This window comes from Lithobates pipiens, unplaced genomic scaffold (assembly GCF_037356315.1).
Source record: "Lithobates pipiens isolate NorthernLeopardFrog02 unplaced genomic scaffold, aLitPip1_a1.2 Scaffold_18, whole genome shotgun sequence".
In the NCBI taxonomy this organism is placed as follows: domain Eukaryota; kingdom Metazoa; phylum Chordata; class Amphibia; order Anura; family Ranidae; genus Lithobates; species Lithobates pipiens.
This window is the reverse complement of record NW_027507758.1, coordinates 346,099,861-346,120,626: the sequence shown is the minus strand read 5'-3', so window position 1 is coordinate 346,120,626 and position 20,766 is coordinate 346,099,861. Positions and strand designations below refer to the sequence as shown.

The 20,766-nt window shown below is 46.3% G+C and overlaps 1 protein-coding gene across 3 annotated transcripts in view; it reads left to right on the top strand.

Moving 5' to 3' along the window:
• The first annotated feature begins 7,984 nt into the window (after positions 1 to 7,984).
• COL19A1 (collagen type XIX alpha 1 chain) overlaps positions 7,985 to 20,766 on the top strand; it is a 1,105,372-nt gene continuing 1,092,590 nt past the window's right edge. For 2 of the 3 annotated variants that reach the window (XM_077487416.1, XM_077487415.1), the window contains exon 1: positions 7,985 to 8,227. The gene's annotated coding sequence lies outside the window, so the exon portion shown is untranslated. The remainder of the gene's footprint in view (positions 8,228 to 20,766) is intronic. The other variant, XM_077487417.1, reaches the window with a different exon arrangement.

Genomic DNA, 20,766 nt, shown 5'->3' with positions numbered 1-20,766 from the left:
ATTTTCTTATACACTTTGAGAATATAATTGGTTTGAGATTCATATAGGATCCACTTATATTTAGGTAGCGCCACATAGCCCCCCTTTTTTCCTTAGTATTTCAAGAGTGTGGAGAACACTTTTATACATGTGAGCGGCTTTCTAGAATTATAAGATTAGTATATAACTGGCGAGGTTTGTGCGCACCAGTATTGCCAATTTTTAATAAAAGGGAAAGGCAAATAGGTTTTGGGAAGGAAACAATAGGATACAAGAAAGGGTTTAGGCCAGGTGGGAATCACTCCAGTTGACAATGGTGGAGGAGAGTATAAGGACCATCCAATAGAACCAGATCTTATGAAAGTTTATTTATTTATTTACGGAATCTATTTAACCTTGGCGTATGCGATTTGCACCATTGCACATTTGCACATTGTTTTTGGAACGTTATTGCCCTTTCCCTTTTATTCACCCTCAGATTTTTACCTATACACATGTCCTATCCTGCCCCAGAACATGCATTAATCTTACATTAGTCTTCAGGCCCCCCCCCCCCCCCCCCACACTAGTAGAAAAAAAAGGTTAGTATCAGGCACCACTATGACTTGCCTAACCCATGCCAGGTTTATTTATTCTAATTTACATACTGTTTTCATTGTTATAGGATAACCAATATAATTTGACTTCATAAGACAGGCTTCAATGCATGGTTTTGATAGATGAAGTAGATTTCGATCACGTTTTTGTTGCTATGCCAAATGAACATGGTCACAGTTGACATTCATGTCTTGACATCACCTTTTGTTCAACCAATTTCTTTTTCTGATGCTAGGTCTGAAAACACAGAATGCATTAAAAAAGTTCAGCACTCTCCACAGGTATTAAAACCTACAACTTCAAACCATAAAAGCACTTTAAATAGACATTTCTTGCTTTAAACAGTTTGAATGACATGTAAGGCTAAAAATGGATGACTGTTAAGCAAATTTTAAAGAGAGGAGGTAGGTCAAGGTAAGGGTTAAAAAAAGATCTTTTAGTTGTACTTGTAACCACTGTATTTTTATTCTTTATTACAAAAGTAAAAATGTACCAAAAATATTGAAAAAGCCTATTTCCTCTACTCTTTGTTAAAAAAAAAAAAAACACAATGAATAAAACTGCCAGGAAAATACAATAAAAACATGAAACGACCCTTCTTTGGAAAGTGGCCACCCAAGAGTGATCTGATTTTTTACAACATTTGTTGCTATTTTTAGCGCCACTTTACCGTCGTTTTAGCGGCGCTATTTGGTTGCTAGCGGGGAGCTTTTAACCTACGGCCGAAAAGGGGTTAAATCCACCCGCAAAACGCTTCTGCATTGGTGCTTTATCAGCGGTATAGCAGCACTGCCCCATTGTTTTCAATGGGCAGGGGCACTTTAGGAGCGGTGAGTTCATCGCTCTTAATGCGCTCCAATGAAGCTGCTGAAAGGACTTTTTCTGACGCCCTACCACTCCAGTGTGAAAGCCCTTTGGCTTTCACACTGGAGTGAGTGGAGCCGCTGTTTCAGGGCGCTTTGCAGGCGCTATTTTTAACGCTATAGCGCTTGCAAATCGCCTCAGTGTAAAAGGGGTCTTAAGGACAGGTAGTAGGAAGAGACGGCAACTCGAGAAAACCTTTTTGAAGACTTTATTAGAGATACAGGAGTGAAAATACAACATGCTGTGAACAAGGCTACTTTGCCAAAATGGTTTAGAATGTTTTATTTTTACTCCTCTATCTACAATAGTCTTCAAAAAGGATTTCTGAAATTGCCTGCTCTTCCAACTACTTGTTTGTACCCAGTAATTGGAGGACACTTTTGGAGCCAAAGCACCCACATTTGGATTAAATTTATTTAAGCCAGGGTATATTCCCTTTGCCCTTGTACACATGGTCGGACATTCCGACGGAAGGTGTCCACCGGACCGTGTTGTCGGATAATCCGACTGTGTGTGGTCTCCATCGGACTGTTTCCGTCGGAGTATCCGACGGACCAAGTTTTCCAACTTGTCTATAAAATTTTCTGACAACATGATCCGATCGGACTTTGTCCGATCATGTGTAGAGAATTCCGATCGGACAAAGTGCCACGCATGCTCAGATCAAATTCCTAAACCAAAGCTATTGGCTACTAGCCTGAACGTAGTCCCGTCCTAACGAAATAACGTTATCACGTTAAATACGATCGGATTTTCTGACAACTTTGTCCGACTGTGTGTATGCAACAGTTTCGGACAAAATCCGTCGGACAAAATCAGACGGATTTGGTTGTCGGAATGTCCAATCGTGTGTACAAGGGCTTTGAGAGATTGTAAAATCAGATTGTATAGTGTATGGCTAGCTAGGAGGGATTAGATGGAGATGTCAGGCCATATTCACATCATAGTGGGAACTCACATTCCCGGATGCATTTTTTTTGGCTGTTATGGAGTGTTTTCACTCATCACACATAGGGCAGCCTGTTCACATGAATGAGCTCCCCTATGCACAACAATTCCCCCAAAAGAAGCTCCAAAATTGGAGTGTGGTGCATTTTTTTCGTGTGTTTGCTGCACGTTTATGAAATGCAAGGCAAAGCATGCATTTTCTGTGCGGTTTGTTCCTGTGTAAACAAAGCAACTTCATGTTCTGCCTTATTCACACCTAGTGGAACTCACGTTTTTTGGCTCGTTTTCCCCGTGACACGCATAGGGCAGTCCATTGATTTCAATGGGCTGTGCTACACATAGCGCAGTAGCTCATGGGACATTTTGGCATGTTGCAGGTTTTTTACTGTGCCTTTTGTTGTGTTTGTCACTCGATTTTTCACTAGGCAAAATATGTGTTTTCATATGTGTTTGGTGTTCCACTAACAATTAATGGCACCAAAAGCACACAACTAGTTCATTTTAGGTGTATAAGGGTGGCCATACACTATACAATCTGATTGTACAATTTCTGTGCAATCTCCCTTAGATTTACCAATACTATATAATGCACACCATCTATCCCACTACTCTTTATCCAATCAGGCAGGCTTTTGCACTACATAGTTCACGGTAGAGTTAAAGGAGATTGTACAATGTATGGTGAACTTTACAGAACCCATGCCATACTTCTCTTGTTTTCAATACTACAGCTCTATCCACATAAGCTGTTATCTGATTGCTCAGTTCCTGCACACTCTGCCAAATGAACAATCTATGCAAGATGAAGGTAAGATAGAAAAAACAAATCCATCACTGGCTGTGTATTTAGTGAGAATGGTGATCACTGATTACTTTGGAAAAACGTGCACCTGCAGAGGTGGGTGGGAGAAAGCTGCTGGAAGGGAAGGGCAGATGCAGGGTGTGTGTAAATCAGATCAATTGGTGAATTCCTTCCTGTGTCTTAACAGTTTTTATGTCCTAAGGTCTGTCCAGGAAGTAATGAAGCTTTTTTTTTATGCAACAAGCTAGAGGCTGAGGTATGCCTGTGTAGGATAAAGTTTTGTCAGAGCAGTCACCGACCTAGAGAGAAGGACCTACCTGGTCTTAGCTATGCCAGCCGAGATCCACTCACCATCCACAGGCCCAGTGCTGCTGGCTCCCACTCTATTGGCCAGGCTGCCTCTCTGTGTGCTCCTGCATCCACCATGCCCTTGCCACTCCACCTCTGTCCTGATGTCCGTGACAGAGTGAGATTTTTGTGATTTTTGCCCAGGACATGCTCAGACCGGGACATTGGTCTGATTTCCTGGGAATGTCCCGTGCAAATCGAAACTGTTGGATAATGCACATTTGGATTTATGCAGGATTTTGCTAGCAGCAATTGTGCGCACTACATCTGAACTTATATAGACATACAGTACACCCACTTATGTCAATATGAGTTGAAATGCTTACACTCTGTATTGAGCTGCCTCTGCTAATTACACACATACTATATGTTCACACCCCCCTTGAAATAGTCATTGATGTGGCAACAGCATAGAATGCCCTTGACGTACATTCATTTTGAATGACTCAAGGCCAAGGTTATTCTTTGCCTCTGCTGCCACCACATACCACATCAATGATCTATTTGGCACAGAGTACAATTACATTGTAAGTTGTGCACATGTACATTTTGGCACAGATGCTTACATGCATAAACAAACAACTCAAATTTAATTCTTGCAGAATGCAAAAATTGTAGATTATTTGTGAATTATTTGTGAATGGATGAGGGGTGAGGACAAGGACCTTTGAGGACAAGGGCCTCTTCCCAACAACCCTGGCCGGTGGTTGTTGGGACGGGGGGCTTATCGAAATCTGGAAGCCCCCTTTAACAAGGGTGCCCCCAGATCCCACCCCCCCATGTGAATAAGTATTCTGTGCATTGTACCCCTACCCATTCACCCAAAAAAGTGTCAAAAAGTAAAAACCACAAGAGAGTTTTTGACAATTCCTTTATTAAAAAGGAAAAAAAGTGTCCCGAGATGTACATCCATCTTCAATCACGCCGCCTGGCAGACCCGAAAAATAGAAAAAAAATGTAAAAAGGTCCGCCTCCATGGGAAGCCTCCCGGTGACTGCTGTCTCTTGTCTTTGACAGCTGTTATATAGGAAAGGGCCGCCCAGTGAGGTAACCAAGTACCCCGCCCCTTCTGATGTCATGATACATTGTGTGATGTCAGAGGGGGCGATGTCATCTGGTTACGTCAGTGGGTGGCCCCACCCTTGCCTATATAAGAGCTATCAAAGCGAAAAGACAGCAGTCCCTGGGAAGTCTCCCATGGAGGCAGAGTTTTTTTGTTTTTTTTCTATTTTTCGGGTCCGTCAGGCGGCATGATTGACAATGGATTTACATCACAGGACAACTTTTTTTTTTTTTCATCAAAGAATTGTCAAAAACTGTCTCTTGTGGTTTTTACTTTTTTTACTCTTTTTTTGGTGAATAGGTAGGGGTACCCGATACCCATTCACATGGGGGGCAGGATTTGGGGGCCCCCTTGTTACAGGGGGCCTCCAGATTCTGATAAACCTCCAACCTGCAGACCCCAACAACCACTGGCCAGGGTTGTGGGGAAGAGGCCCCCTGCCCCAAAGCACCCATCCCCCCATGTTGAGGGCATGTGGCCTGGTATGGTTCAGGAAGGGGGGCGTTGCCTGGCTGCGCACTCGGATAAGGGACTGGTATGGATTTTGGAGGGGACCCCACGGCAATTTAAAAAAAACATTTGGTGTGAAATTCTCCTTAAAATTCAAAGGGTCTGGTATTAACTGGGAGGGACCCCACGCATACATGTTTCATCTATATTGCTAGGACCTGGCAATACATTACAGTAATGAGCAATGTCATTATTGCTGTGGAATGTTCTACACATCACACAGATGAGTCCCCTTTACAGGCAGACTAAGGGGCATGATATTTAAAGGAATATTTAATTTTTATTGTTTCACTTCAAGCATCATTAAAATCACCGGTCCTGAAAAATACATGTCCCCTAGGGCAGTTCATGGGTCCCCATACACTTTTTATGGGAACAACTTGCATATAAGCCTTTAAAATGATGACTTTTGATTTTTCATGTTTGTGTCCCATAGACTTTAATAGCATTCACATGTTCGCTAGAACTTTTTTCCTGTTCGAGGTGTTCTGGTGCAAACTGACCTGGGGGGGGTTCTGCCCATCCCTACCACCGAGCCATTGTATTCTCTTGCCGGGGGTTTGGCTTCCCCCACATCCCCGGTGTTCGGTGTTCAGCCCATCCCTACATGTTACATGCTAAATGCAGCTGTAATATGTTCCAAAGGTTAACCTACCCTTTAACAGACCAAAATGCAGCATTGTTGGACTTTACATACATGAGTCTAAAGGCTGATTTATTTATTTTTTTAAATGATAACTAACTACATTAAACTTACTTAGTCTGTACAATGGTATTGCACAGAGTAGTCCCTTACCTCCTCTTGAGAGGTCCCCCTCCAGTGCTACCTGCTTCTCCACTTCTTTGCGTGCCCCCATAGCTAGCTGCTTGCTAGGGGGGAACTTGTGCGGGCAGGCTCCTGAGCCGGGCTGTGTGCTTCCATAGATATCCATAAATACACACAGCATGGCCCCGTCCCACCCCCTGCCTCCACCTTTGATTGACAGCAGCAGGAGTCAATGGCTCTCACTGATGCCTCTGTGTCCTATGAATACAGGAAGAGAGAGAGCAGAGTTGCTGCAGATAGGCATAGTGCAGGATTGAGATAGGTATATATTTAAGGGAGTGGGGGCTAGAAGGGAGCTAAGAATGCATTAAGGAAAAATACTTATGCCTTTAGAGTCAATTTAAACTAATTTCCAGATAGCATTGATAACTTGCCACACATTTGTGGCAGTGCTGAATTGTAAGTCTGTTAACTTGCTGCACATTTTCACTGGCAAGTTGTACACTTACAGAGCCCTTGAAGCACACGTTCTAGTTTTTCACTTTTCCAATTTGTAGAAAATGGCAAGTCTCTAGCAAAGTTGCAGTGGTGAGCCTATAACAAGAGCTCTGAAAGCCAAAGTGAACCCTGTGGTGGGATGACTATTGCACAACATAACTGAACCAGAACTTGAAGCAGACTTGCAGAATGTTTGAAAAGAAAGTTGATCTGGAGTTATGCAATGCGGACTTGCTGCAATTTTTCAACAAACTTGTGAACCCTGGTAAGTCTAGCAATAGCTTAGCAAGTCATTTTTCAAACTTGCAGCACAATTGCTTGCTATCTGGGTTCCCATGGGCATTGAAAATGCTGAATTTGGATCAGGGCCGGGACAAGGGGTGGGCAGGAGGGACAGCTGCCCCTGGCGCAATGGTTTATTGCAGGGGTAGGGAGCACCCTGACCCTAACCCTAAGGGAAAGGGGGGTGCAATTTGGTGTCTTTGCCCTGGGTGCTGGATCACCTTGTCCCAGCACTGATTTGGATACATACAGTGTATAGTTGTGTACACATCTAAACATAGCACTATAGGAGTCAATATGGCCATTAGGGATGAGCTCCGGCGTGTTCGCACACTCCACGTGCAGAGCCGCCAGGAAGTCGACGCAGCGCTGCGCTAATCACAGGCAGTGAGACATTTCCAGATCTCTGCAGCCGTGCATCGGGACAATGTCTCACTGCCTGTGATTAGCGCAGTGCTGCGCCGACTTCCTGGCGGGCTCTGCATGTGGAGTGTGTGAACACGCCGGTGCTCATCCTTAATGACCGTACACACAGCTGAATCTACAACTGAAAATGTGCACTGCGTTTAGCGGCTTAGAAAAAGATGTAGAACACAGCGCCTTCTAGGGCTATACATACTGTAGTTGCAGATGTTACGTGTGTATGCATGTAAATACATTCATGCATAAGTCATTAGAAGAATTATACGCATGTATACGTTTATAAGGCTGCATTCATGCAGGAACAAATAGCTGCAGAAGCGCTTTACCTCTCCGACAGCTCTACGTTCCCGACTGCGATAGGGGACAGTGTGGTGCACGGTTTCGACTTCAGAGCATCACACACAAGTGTAGAAAAGTACGCTTTATTCATGTCGCTGTATAGTAAGCGCAATGAGCTGTGCTGCTGTACAGTGCCATGCGATTCTTTACAGCGTACTGCGATAAAATGCAGCATGTCTGCATTTTAGTACAGCTGAGGGCTGCGTTAAATGTGACACATTGGAAACAATTGTTTTCTCTGAACAGGTATTTTACAATGCACCACACTTTGTGCGAATAAGCCCAAAATGCATGTACTTTAGGGGCGTCTTTTACGCAGGACCTTCCATGCAGAGAATAAACATATGCCCGTGTAAGCGAAGCCTAAATGGGAATGCAATAAATGCTACGAGTCCCCTGAGCCCCTGTAAAGTTAATGGCACACACACATGGGTACAGCCTGTGAATGAATAAAACATTGCCTGCTTACTGTAAATCCCTATGCAAGTGATAGACGGAATGTAGCAATGTCTTGTGCTGTGTGCTAGGGAAGGCCTGCACAACATTGCCACTTGGAGGGATCTTAAATGTATCCAGCTGCTACTAAAAAGGGAGATTGCTCAGATTTTGTTCCCCGAGAGCAATGTGCTGGTTATCTGTGTTGGTGGCCGTCCTGTCTGCTGACTGAGTGGGAGGATCACACTGGGAGACTAATAAGGACAGAGCTGATTCTACCCTCTCCCACTCTTTAGGAGGCTGAATCCAGTAAGTTCAGCACTTGCAGCTTTGTATCATTTTGACTGTGGGATTTTATTCAAACAGATTAAAGGTAAGATAACACCGGCAGTCAGGGCTTGTCGTGCTTACAGAACCGCTTGTTCTTTTTTTTTTTTTTTTTTTTTATTATTATGATTTTTTATGCCTCTTTGAAAGTTCAGCCTTCAGCATTGCTGTTCTGACAAACATAAAAAGATAAAAAAAAAAAAAAGGTTTACATTAGTAAAGTGATGACATTAGGGATAAAAGGGACTATTTCCACGCAGGCGAGTGACACTAATTAAAGTTTGTGTGTTGGCTGATTAGGGAGGCCTAGATTGAGTTAGGAGCCGGGGCTTTTAATTGGGGAGAGAGTGCTGTAGAGCAATTCATTTTGTAGAATGAAATGATTTGTGATGCCTATTAGACACAGACTGTTAAAGTGTTAACACAGCACAGTGGTACCGATAGATGATAACAAAAAATCAAAAAAAAAACAACCTTTGCTGTCATTTTATCAATTTATCTTGATGTCACTTGCCACTCGCATGTCCCCATCAGATACAATTAAGGTAGAGAAATGATTAGTGGCAGGTCGGGGATAGGAAGTGCATGGCGTGGGGTAAAATCAGATCATTCTAGCAGCACTAAATAAATCCCCAAATAACAGGATTATTTGAAAACAGTCATCTTTCACAGATGATTGCATGCAGTCACGCCTGTTCTCTCAACTGTTCACATATTATGGATTCACCTTCCCTGACACTAAGATGCTGTTTGAATCACCGCAGGCGTTTAACGACAGATCAGTTGTGCATTGATAATTTTTTTGGAAAGAGTACGTAATCGTATCGACTTGTTATTGGCTGCGTATAGAACTCTCACTAACGTGCTGAGATTAATCTCACTTCATATTTAGCCTCGTGAAAGATAGCCCTTGAATTTTTAAGGATTAAAGACAATGCTAATGGTTTTCTGTTGCTTTGATCCTGTCCCAGGAGAAAATCCAGTTGATCATTTCCTTCCAATGGGTTCCTCCTCGCTGTCACATTTTCCAAATGTTTGGCTATTTTCCATCCTCTTCACGTGCTAATCGCTATTTATTGAAGTGCTACGACAGCCAACACATTTGCTGTTCGGTTTTGATTTAACTCATTCGTGTATTGCTGATCTCTTTTAAAACTTGCAGGCAACGATCGTCAAATTTTAAATTTTTATTATACATTTTTTATTGTAGCTTCTGCTTAGAACAGACTCAGGAAATTGTTTCTTTGATGCAACATCAATATCAATATGCTGCATTCTTGTCAGGTTCAATTAACAATCTAAGTATATACTAAAGAGGAAACTCACATGCTTTAAAGTTTAGGCTGCCAAACATGCTCTTGCAAATGTTGAAAAGGTTAAGGAGGTTGGCAGGGCACACAGTGAGAGATGATCACCAAGACTAAGCTAATCAGAGCATTATGAGATGGCATGGGATCCGGAAGGTTTTTCTCCATCCCATCTGATCCTAGTAAAGTCTCCTGAGACGCAGCCAGAGACTCCATGCCTTACTCACAGAGCAATGTGTTGGGTCATGCAGCCTGATCTACACTGACATGATTCATGGAGGACAGGGAAACATAAGTGTGAGCAATCTGTCTCCAGCCACATAACATACTACATACACCATATCGGATGTATGCTATAAATACCGGATATCTTAATAAAGAATGATGTGTTTTCAAGTGACTTGTGTAATCAAGGAACATAAATTAATAGGAATACTTAGGGACAAATATATAAAAATATTGCTAAATTCATATCTCATTTGCTAGTCCACAGTAGAAAGTTGAAAGAAACAAGTTTTCATGTTGGAAGTAAGATGAAATAGTCCTGGAGACCTGGATGATGCATCAACCTTCCTAGGTTAGACAGGTGTAATCTTACTACTAGGGTGATTGTTGGCCAGATAGTGGGATTGGACTGCCAGTTGTCAAAGTGTACCTTTAAACTAAAATATTTTTACTTTTTTTTTAAATTTAATTTGGATAGAGTTGTGAGGGAATTAGAACCCATGTCAAGTTTTTTATTGCTGTCTGTGTCCCAATTACCCCTCATTGAGATGGTCTCAGGTGTGTTCGGATCCTCGTCTGAACCCACCTGAGCTATCCTACCAGGAAGCTGTTACTATGCAAAGCCAATCAAAGGTGGCCGTGTCATTACATACAAGTGGGTGCAGGGCAGGGAATTCCTTAAGCCTAGTACACTTCAATCGTTTTTTTTCTTTCAACCCAGTGGGTTGAACAAAAAAAACCTGACAGCTCAGGTCGGAGCCATTGTACTAACAATCCAATGTTAGTAAAGCCATCTACCCTGCTGAGCTAGTGTGTTCTTCCCGGCCATTGTCTGAGACTGCTGATTGGGTGTCGATTGGCAGACCTTTTTCGATCATGGTCCTTTGACAGAAGGCGGCCGAAACAGACAGCTTCTGTTAGAGTTGCAGCAGTACATACGGGCGAATGTCAGCTGATTTCTATTAGAGCCCTTTCACACTGAAGGCATTCTGGCGTTTTAGCGCTAGAAATAGAACCTGTAAAGCTCCTGAAAACTGCCTCTCATGCCTCCCCAGTGTGAAAGCCCGAGTGCTCTCACACTGGGATGGTGCACTTGTAGGACAGGAAAAAAAGTCCTGCAAGGTTCATCTTTGAGGCTTGCCCCTGTCCATTGGAATGCATGGGCAACACTTCTGAAACACCTGAAAAGTGCTTTGGAAGCGCCGCAACATGGGCAGTTTTAACTCCTTCTTCGGCCACTAGCGGGGGTTAAAAGTGACCCGCTAGCGTCCAAAAAGCACCACTTAAACAGCACTAAAGTGCCAGTTAAAACGAGTGGCACTTTAGCGTTAACACGGCCGTGGCAACAGTGTGAAAGTAGCCTTAAACCAGCCGATGTCCCCCAACATTTTCCCCGTGTGTTAGGCTTTAGCCAATTATGATTGAATTTGTGTAATGGCTGCTTCCTGGTGGAAAAGCTTAGGTGAGTTTGGACTAAGATCTGAGTACATCTCAGCTCATCCCTACACTCAAAATGCAGGATCCTATTTGTTTGTAGTTATTCCTGTTCACATTTCAAGGCTCATTCACTTGTTGCTTGATGCCCAACACTTAACCCCCCTGGCGGTATTCCCGAGTCTGGCTCGGGGTGGAATTTTCATACCAAAAGCGGTATCCCCGAGCCAGACTCGGGACCGCATCGCTGGATCCAGGAGGACGTTTACTTACCTTCTCCCTCGGATCCAGCGTTGTCTCCCCGCTGTACGAGCGAGCCGTGTCTCGCTCGATGCATCACATCGCCGATCTCCATGCCCTGCGAGCGTTGCGACGCACGGGGACGGAGAACGGCGCCAAATTCAAAAAGTGAAACAAACAGTAAACATACAGTATAATGTAATCTTACAGATTACATTGCTGTATGTAAATATTTCACATCCCCATTGTCCCTAGTGGTCTGCCCAGTGTCCTGCATGCAGTTTTATGTAATAAAAACTGTTCTTTCTGCCTGGAAACTGGAGATTGCCCATAGCAACCAAAACTGTCCCTTTACATCAAAAATGGTTTTAGACCAGCTAGAAAACAGCGATAATAAATTGGAATCACTCGCAGAATTGAGCGATAGCGATTTGTGGGGAGATCCGTCATCAAATACTGAAAAGTAATGACAGTGACAATTCTGCAACTGAGCAAATTTCAGTGTTTTTGATTTGATTACATTATTGAATAATTTTTATTATTGTTATATTATTATTTGGTACAATTATTTATAATTATTTATTATATTATAATTTATGATTTCATTTTTCAAACTTTATTATACCCGGGATGTCTGCTAGACTCTGGTTTGGACAGATTTAAGAGAGTTATTCCTAAGAATTGCAGGACTACAATATAAAAAACGCCAAATTTTCATGAAAAATAATGGTACCGCTTTTAGCACCTAAAATCCGAAATAATCGTACCGCCAGGGAGGTTAAGTGCATGAGCTGTTTAGTGTAAACAAGCATAAGATAGATTTTAAAGGATGTGCCTGTAAACACGTCACTCGTGTTTTTGCTAATTTATTTGTTTTTACACACCTGAAAAACTCTCCAGCTCTAGAACTGCACTCTTTCCCATGCGCAGCCAAATAAACAACTGCCTAAAATTGGATAAAACTGCAAAAACACTAGTACAAAGCTTGTAAAATACAAGAAAAACACAGCAAAAACACATCATTCATGTTTTTGCACGTTATTTGCACACCTGAAAAACTCTCCTCCTCTAGTACTGCACTCTTCCCCATGCACAGCCAAGTAAATAAGTGCCTGGAACTTGATAAAAGTGCAAAAACTCTTGCACAAAGCTTGAAAAAAACACAGCAAAAACGCACTTAAAAGTTATCAATAATTTGTGTGGGCTCTGGTGCTAATTAAGGCTTCGGGATATTCGTTCTCCATTTTTGACATAATGACCACTATCCCTTATAATGGAAGTGAGGGAAAAATCAAAAATTTTGAGCTGTCACCAGAGCAGGGATAGAAAATAAATCTTCCAAAAGGGACACCTGTTCCTGTGGCAACTGTCTAAGTAAGAGGCATTCTTCTAGCTTTTGAGAGATTTTCTATCACTACTTGTATCCGTTGGACAAGAAGTAAAAAAAATGTTTTCAATGGGTCAAAATGTAATAATTAAAAAAAAAAAAACTGTCAGTAGTTTCAACCATTTGGCTTTAGATATATTTTGAACAGAAACTTGTTTAAGAAAAAAAGCTGCTTTAGAAACACAGTAAAACCTTGGTTTGAGAGTAACTTGGTTTGAGAGTGTTTTGCAAGACAAGCAACATTTTTTAATACATTTTGACTTTATATACAAGCGATGTCTTAATATACAAGTAGCGTCATGTGACAACTTAGTATAAAAGAGAAGAGAGGCGCCTATAAGTGTAGTAATATGGTTACATTTAATGAAGCTACAACATTTAGAAACTCACATGGTTGATGATTAAAACGGGCACATGTAAGTATGTAGGCATCCGGGGTAAAGCTGTCCACATAGACCGTCCTCCTCACTGCCATTAACCTCATCCCTTCCATGCTGCGCTTAACGAGCGGTTCAAGCCTCGCTTTCAGGGTAGTCTTCCTAGTCACGATTGCAGGCTGACAGCGGTGAGAGCCAGCAGTGCGGAGGACAGTCTATGTGGACAGCTTTAGCCCAGATGCCTGAATACTTAGATGTGCCTGTTTTAATCATCAATCATGTGAGCTGCAAAATGTTGTACCTTCATTAAATGTAAACATATTGCTACACTTAGAGGCGACTCTCTTATCTTTTTATTTTTCTCTGTAGCTCCTGCTGGATTGTGTTTCTAATCCCTTTGTGGCTTCCATTTGTGGATGGACATTTTATGGTTACACAACCTATCACATTACTATAATCTCTTTATATGGACTATAAACGGAAGGACTTATGAATAAATGGTTGTGGAACAAATCATTGTAGTTTCCATTATTTCTTATTCGGAAATTTGCTTTGATATACAAGTGCTTTGGATTACAAGCATATTTCTGGAACTCGTTATGCTCACAATCCAAGGTTTTACTGTACACTTACCAGCCCATGGACTTTGACCATGCTGTGGAACAGGTTCTGCAGCCTCCTGGAATAAGTGTCCCAGGAGGTTGCAGTCAGCATTGGCAGGAGCAAGCTGACGTAACTCTCACCTAGGTGAAAATTTGTTAAGGGGGGGCTGGGAAATAATGGCTGCATATTGCCTAGTGCACTGGGTAAAAATGTCAAGATTTTGCAAGCAACTCTGTTCCTTCTTTGCTAATAATGATTTTTCATTGTCATACCAAACCTGACCCATACCGTATCTTAAGCTGGCTATACGTGGATCCCATTTTCTGCTTCCTCAATCAGCTGTCATCACTGTTCGGGTATTTTGACAGCTGCAGGTGCTGGTTGTCATAGTACAACAGCCCAAATAATAAAAAATATCTATGTGTGTATGGCCAGCCTTATTTTGGAGCACAGTAATACTGAATGCTGCAAGCTTTACTCCCTCAAAGATTCATCAGTATATCCATAACATCATTTGCCACACAAAACAAACTTTTTCCAAGCAAAGGGAATGCACGGATGTGCATCTGGCATATAATATATATAATATAATATATTTATGCTGGCATATTGGAAACAGGGTTTACAAGGTACAAACTATGTTGTTACAGTTGTGCATTAAAGTGGCTTTAGAGGCAGAAGGTATTTTATAAAAAGCCTTCTGTGTGCAGCCCCCTCGACTATTACTTACCTGAGCCCCATCTCAATCCAGCGATGAATGAGAAACTGGGTTGTCCGGCTGAGACAGCAGTGAAGCGCCATTGGCTCCCTCTGCTGTCAATCAAAGACAGTGATCCAATGAGGAGAGAGGGGGGGGGGGGCGGGTCCAGGCCTCGGCTCCATGTCTGAATGGACACACAGAGCTGCTGCTCAGCTTGATTGCCCCCATAGCAAGCTGCATAGCAAACGGCCGGAGAAGTGATTATGGCTAGCGGCTATAGAATGCATACAAAGGCACAGCTCCCTATGCATTGCATTGCAGTGGCATTCATTTAGACAGTACATCACCGTGCACATGGGTTTTAGAGGAACACAATGCCCACATGTGAAGCATCTATGCGTTAATGCCAGATTGCACCGATTAAAAAAAAGGTGCAAGTGTGTTAATGTCCGCAGTGCTTTGACAGCCCAAACCAAAATGTAAATTGGTAATAAACCCAAAAAGCAAACAATTATTACATTGCAGCTTACTAATTCTAATCCTGCGTAGACACGATCGGAATTTTGGTCGGAAAAAGCTCTGATGGTTTTTCCAACGGGATTCCGCTCAAGCTGTCTTGCATACACACAGTCACACAAAAATTCTCTGAACTTTCGACCGTCAAGAATGCGGTGACGTACAACGCTACGACAAGCCGAGAAAATGAAGTTCAATGCTTCTGAGCATGTGTTTAATTGTTTCCGAGCATGCAAAAGAATTTTGCACGTCGGAATTTGAGCAGACAATCTGAATTTCCGATCGGAACGTTATCGGACCAAAAAATTGAGAATATGCTCTCAATCTTTTGCTGGCCGAAATTCCACCAGCAAAAGTCTGATGGAGCATACACACGATCGCATTTTCCGTCCCAAAGCTCTCATCGGACTTTTTCTGGTGGAATTTCCGATCGTGTGTACGGGGCAATAGATGTAATACATTTGTAGCTTTTCTAGGTTTTCTTTGTTTTATTTTCACCTGGTGATCCAGCCAGGAAGTCTTTTCTCCAGATGTAGCAGTTAGATGGATGAGACAAACTATTTACTACTGACGGGGGTGCTTACAATGATCACCTTTTTATTCATTTATGCAAACCCTTTTATCTCAAAAGGAAAAAGAAAAACCTTTTCTGTAATGGTTTATAAAGTATTAGATGGAAGTTGGCTTCAATTTGTTATTGTATCATAATCCGCTAGTACATCTCACCCCCCCCCCCCCCACGACTGACAATGTTGCTGTCCAACAGTGTCTCTGTGCTCCTTCATCCAGAGTGAGGGCACTCTGATACAGGAGGTGCGTTACTGGCCAGATCAGCAGGCAAAAACAGAGGGAAAGAAGCCCAAAAAAAAAAGAGAAAACGAATGCAGCTACCACCTCTAATAACTGGATTAGCTGCAATATATTACATTTTTGGTTTTGAGTTTAATACTGCTTTAATATATAGCAAAAACATATTTCTGCTGTAAATTACCACTATTACAATTTTTCAGGACAATTCAAACTGCAGTGAAAAAATACATCAGCGGACTTTACCGTCAGTAAAAATCACGTCAAAACTATCAGCAATACAAGATATAGGCAAACAATGATCTAAAGAGAGCAAATCACTCTGAAATACAACAGGCCCCCCGAGGATTTGTGCCAAAACGGAGACAAGGACTGACAACATCTCTTATAGCCATGACCTGTCTACAGGCTAGGGAATGCCCTGGGCTGGAACATTGGATCTTAGTGTTTATGGACAAAGGGCAGGGTATGCAGAACAGAGCTATATTATAGCTTCATCTATGGAATTTTACTCTATTCAATTATTTTAACGCTAAAGCCAAGAGGGTTGGTTACTGACTTAGAAAGAAAAAAAAAATCACTGCTTTAAAGGCCAGCATAGCAACTACAGGTTGACAAATTTTACTAGATCCTCTATTGTTTTTTGTTAATAGAGCAGAAAAAAAACTTGAACCGCACTGCACTTCCTATAGGCAATATCAGAGGAATTTACTAACACACAATAAACAGGGGATATGCATGTGAAGCACAGCCCGCAGACGAGAGCAAGGCGTAGGCGCAGGGCTGGCATGAGGACAGCGGACTGCAGCGATTGGCCGGGGGGCGGAGTCAGCGCCAGGACGTGTGCGCGCTCTACGCCCCGGCGTCAGTGGAAGGTGCAAGGTTCACCAGGCAGCATGTCTTCTTCCCTCGGGGACCTGGTGTCACAGCTACGGGCCGCGGCGGCGGCGAACGGGGAGCGGTGGCTCCAAGAACAAGTGGCGGCTGCCCTCGGGGGGGACCGGGACAGTAACAGACCAGAGGGGGAAGGCTCGGCCCGGGTGCGGCGGTCCCGCCCGCCGGCCAGGTTCTCCCCTGATTGCCCCAGGCCTGCACCTCTGCGCCATGCGGGGTCCGCTGGCCCCGCCCCCTGCGAGCCGCCCGCGAAACGGCCAGCCCGGCGGGCAGTGGAGGCCTCGGGCCGCGGATGGGGGGTTGGGCGCAGCTCCGTGGGGTCGGTGGCCGGTCCGGCGCCGGCCTCCATCAGCGCGGCGGTCCGCCGTGAAGATGATCCTGGCCCGTCTCGTAGCGCAGCCGCTGCGGGGGCGGGGCTACGCCGAAGTAGGCAGTTCCGTGCTGCCGGAAGAACTGCGCGGGTGACGGAGGACGAGAATACAGTGGGGCGGCGGCCGCCATGCCACAGTGAGCCCACGGCTGCGGAGCAGCGGGTGAAGAGCCGGGGGAAGGCTGTTCTGAAGTCGGCGGTGGGGCGGAGAAGAGGACGGCCCAAGAGCGTTTCGTCGGCTGCCCGGGCGGGGCCCAGTGGACGGATGTCACCAGGGGATGGAGCAGCTGCCCAGGACCGGTCGGAAGGTGAACTGTCATCGTCCGAAGAGGAGCGACCGGATGGCGTTCCGTCGGCGGTCGGTGGAGGTTCGGCGGCTGGAGGCGATCCTTCCAGGCGGCCCGGTAAGTCAGATCTACTTCAGGGGTCCTGGGGGCGGGTTGGTTGGGGGGGGTCGGGTAGTGGGGGGGAGGGGGGTGATCCGGGTATTGCCCGCGGCGGGGGGGCTTCCGCCCCGTTTGCCCCGCATCTGGCACAGCGGGAGAGAGACCGCGTCCCGGCGGATGGGGGGCTAGCGGGCCTCCTGGCGGGACTCAAGGATCTAGTTGGGAGGCTGGAGGCTGGGGGGGCGGGTCCGGGGACAGCGTGGACCGCTCCGGTGGGTGGTGCTCGGGGTGTTCAAGGGGCTGCGGGCGCGACTCCGCCGGTGGCTGGGGGGGTGACAGCCGGGGCGACCGTGCCGGCTGCGGCGGAGACGGGCACGGCTACTGGCTCAGGGGACCAGGTGGTGGCTGCCGTGCCGGCGGCACCAGCTGGGGCCGCAGGGGATAAAGCGGGGGAGGCGACAAAAAAACAGGACCTGGTTCGGTTGACGGACGCGGCGAGGTGCGAGGTATATGTGTGTTTTGAGGGGCCGTTGGGTGCGCACCTGAAACAGGAGGTCAGGGAAAAAATTTGGAAGGGGGAATACGTGGAGATATTTTCTCTGCTGCCCCTGGAAAAGTTCAACCTCGATAGGGTCAAGCCTGAGGACAACAAGAAGGAGGACGAGGAGAAGAGGCGGTACCGGTTGATCCCGCGGACCTTCCCGAATTGGCTGCAGGCGTTCGCGATCCTCGCCAGCGTGATTGGGGAGAAGAATCCAGAGCATTGTTCTGCTCTATTTTGCTACTTGGATGCGATAGGGGAAGCGCACAGAGTCTACGGGGGATTGGCGTGGCTGCGATATGACGAGCAGTTTCGGCAACGGAGGGCGATTCGACCTGCTCTTCGCTGGGATCATAAGGATATCAGTCTGTGGATGCGCCTTATGTCGTCGGCGAGGACTACGAGTCAGTTTTTTCAGGGGGGGGCCGGTGGATCAGGGGCTTCCGGTCAATCGGCCGTTCGCAAGAAGGGAGTCTGCTGGCAGTACAATGAAGGTAGTTGCCGGTTCGCAGGGAGTTGCAAGTACAAGCACGAGTGCTCGGGTTGTGGGGGTGCCCACCCAGTGTCGCGCTGTTTCAAACAAGGCCGGGGTAGGGCTGGGGAGCCTTCAAACAAGAGGGATGACGCCGGTGAGACTGGAAAGGATGCGTCCTTTTCTCGATCGATATCCGGATAGGGAGGCAGCGGTGCTTCTGGGTTTGGGGTTTGCGGAGGGTTTTCGTATTCCGGCCGTCCTCGGGACGGTCCCCCCGGTGTCCAGGAACTTGCGGTCCGCCATGCTTCATCCTGACGTGGTTTCAGAGAAACTGCGGAAGGAAGTGGCTTTGGGGAGGATCGCGGGCCCTTTTTCGGAGATGCCCCTGCCGGACCTGGTGGTATCGCCATTGGGGGTGGTTCCGAAGAAGGAACCGGGTAAGTATCGTTTAATCCACCATCTGTCCTATCCGAAAGGGGGTTCGGTGAATGATGCCATCGACCCCCGGCTGAGCGCTGTTTCCTACACGTCTTTTGATGCGGCGGTGTGTTGGGTGCGGCGTTATGGCCGGGGGGCGTTGATGGCAAAGACGGACATTGAGGCGGCCTTTCGGTTGCTGCCGGTGCACCCCGAGAGTTTTCGGCTTCTGGGCTGTCGGTGGCAGGAGGAATATTACGTGGATCGGTGCCTGCCCATGGGATGTTCTATCTCGTGTGCGCTGTTTGAGACGTTCAGTTCCTTCGTGGAATGGGTGGTCAGAGACGTCGCGGGAGTGAATTCGGTCATCCATTATCTTGATGATTTCCTGTGTGTGGGTCCGGCCTCGTCGGCGCTGTGCGCCGTGCTCCTGACAACGCTGGAAGGGGTGGCGCGGAGTTTCGGTATTCCGCTGGCCCCCGAGAAGACGGAGAAGCCGACGACGGTACTCAGTTTTTTGGGCATTGTGTTGGATTCGGAGGCGATGGAGTGTCGCTTACCGGATGACAAGTTGGCAGCGCTGAAGGCGGAGATCCGGGGGTTAGTGGGCGTGCGGAAGGTGCAGCTCAGGACTCTTCAGTCTGTGCTGGGGAAGTTGAATTTCGCATGCAGGATAATTCCCATGGGTAGGGTCTTCAGTAGGAGGCTCGCGGCCAGTACGGGGGGGGGTGGATTCCCCGCGACACTTCGTGAGTCTGTCGAAGGATCATAGGGAGGATCTGCGGATTTGGCATGTGTTCCTGGAGCGTTTCAACGGCCGGGCGCTGTGGATGGCCGGGCCGGTGAGCAATTTTGATTTGGAGCTTTACACGGACGCGGCGGGGTCCACGGGTTTCGGGGCCTTCTTTCAAGGAAAATGGAGTGCGGGCCCATGGCCCGCTGCATGGACGGGTGGGGGTTTGCTGCGGAACTTGGTGCTGCTTGAACTCTTTCCTGTGGTGCTGGCAGTGGAGCTTTGGGGGGAGTCCTTCCGGGATCGGAAGGTTCGTTTCCACGTGGACAATTTGGGGGTGGTGCAGGTCCTCAACCGGGTGTCGGTGACGTCGCCGCCGGTGGTTAGGCTGTTGAGACATTTGGTTCTGCGATGCATGCAACTGAACATCTTTATACATGCGGTGCATTTACCTGGGGTGGAGAATGTTGTGGCTGACGCACTGTCTCGCTTTCAGTGGGACAGGTTCCGGGAGCTGGCGCCATCGGCGGACGTCCAGGGGGCGCCCTGCCCAGAGGAATTGTGGAAGATTGCGTTGGACGAACTTCCGACTGGATCAGGCGGTCGGTGAGTGGGGACACTTGGTCGGCGTACGAGAAGACATGGGCTGAATGGGAGGCTTTGGGGTTGCAGGTGGGGGCGGATGTGCGAGACAGGCGGCTGATGGTGATCTATTTTGTGTCCAGGAACTTGGAGCAAGGGGTTTCGGTGTCCCGGATGGGGCGGAAATTGGCAGGTTTGGCATTTTGGTTTAAACTGAGGGGGGAGCATGACTTTACAAAAGATTTTTGGGTGCGGCAGGCTATGAAGGGCTATCGGAAGGGGAGGCTGCGGAAGGATGACAGGAGACCGGTGTCCTTCGAGTTGTTGGGCAGACTTTGTGGCCGGTTGGGGGTGGTGTGTTTTTCAGAGTACGAGAGGATGTTGTTCAGGGCCGCTTTTGTCTTGGCGTTCTTCGGGGCGTTTCGTATAGGGGAATTGGTCAGCCCTTCCAAGACAGGGCCGGGTGGTTTGTTTATGGAGGACGTTTGGTGTGGGGATGACCGGGTGCGCATGCGGATACGGAGATCAAAGACGGATCAGATGGGAAAAGGGAAGGACGTGGTGGTGTTCGCGATTCATGACTGCGAGCTT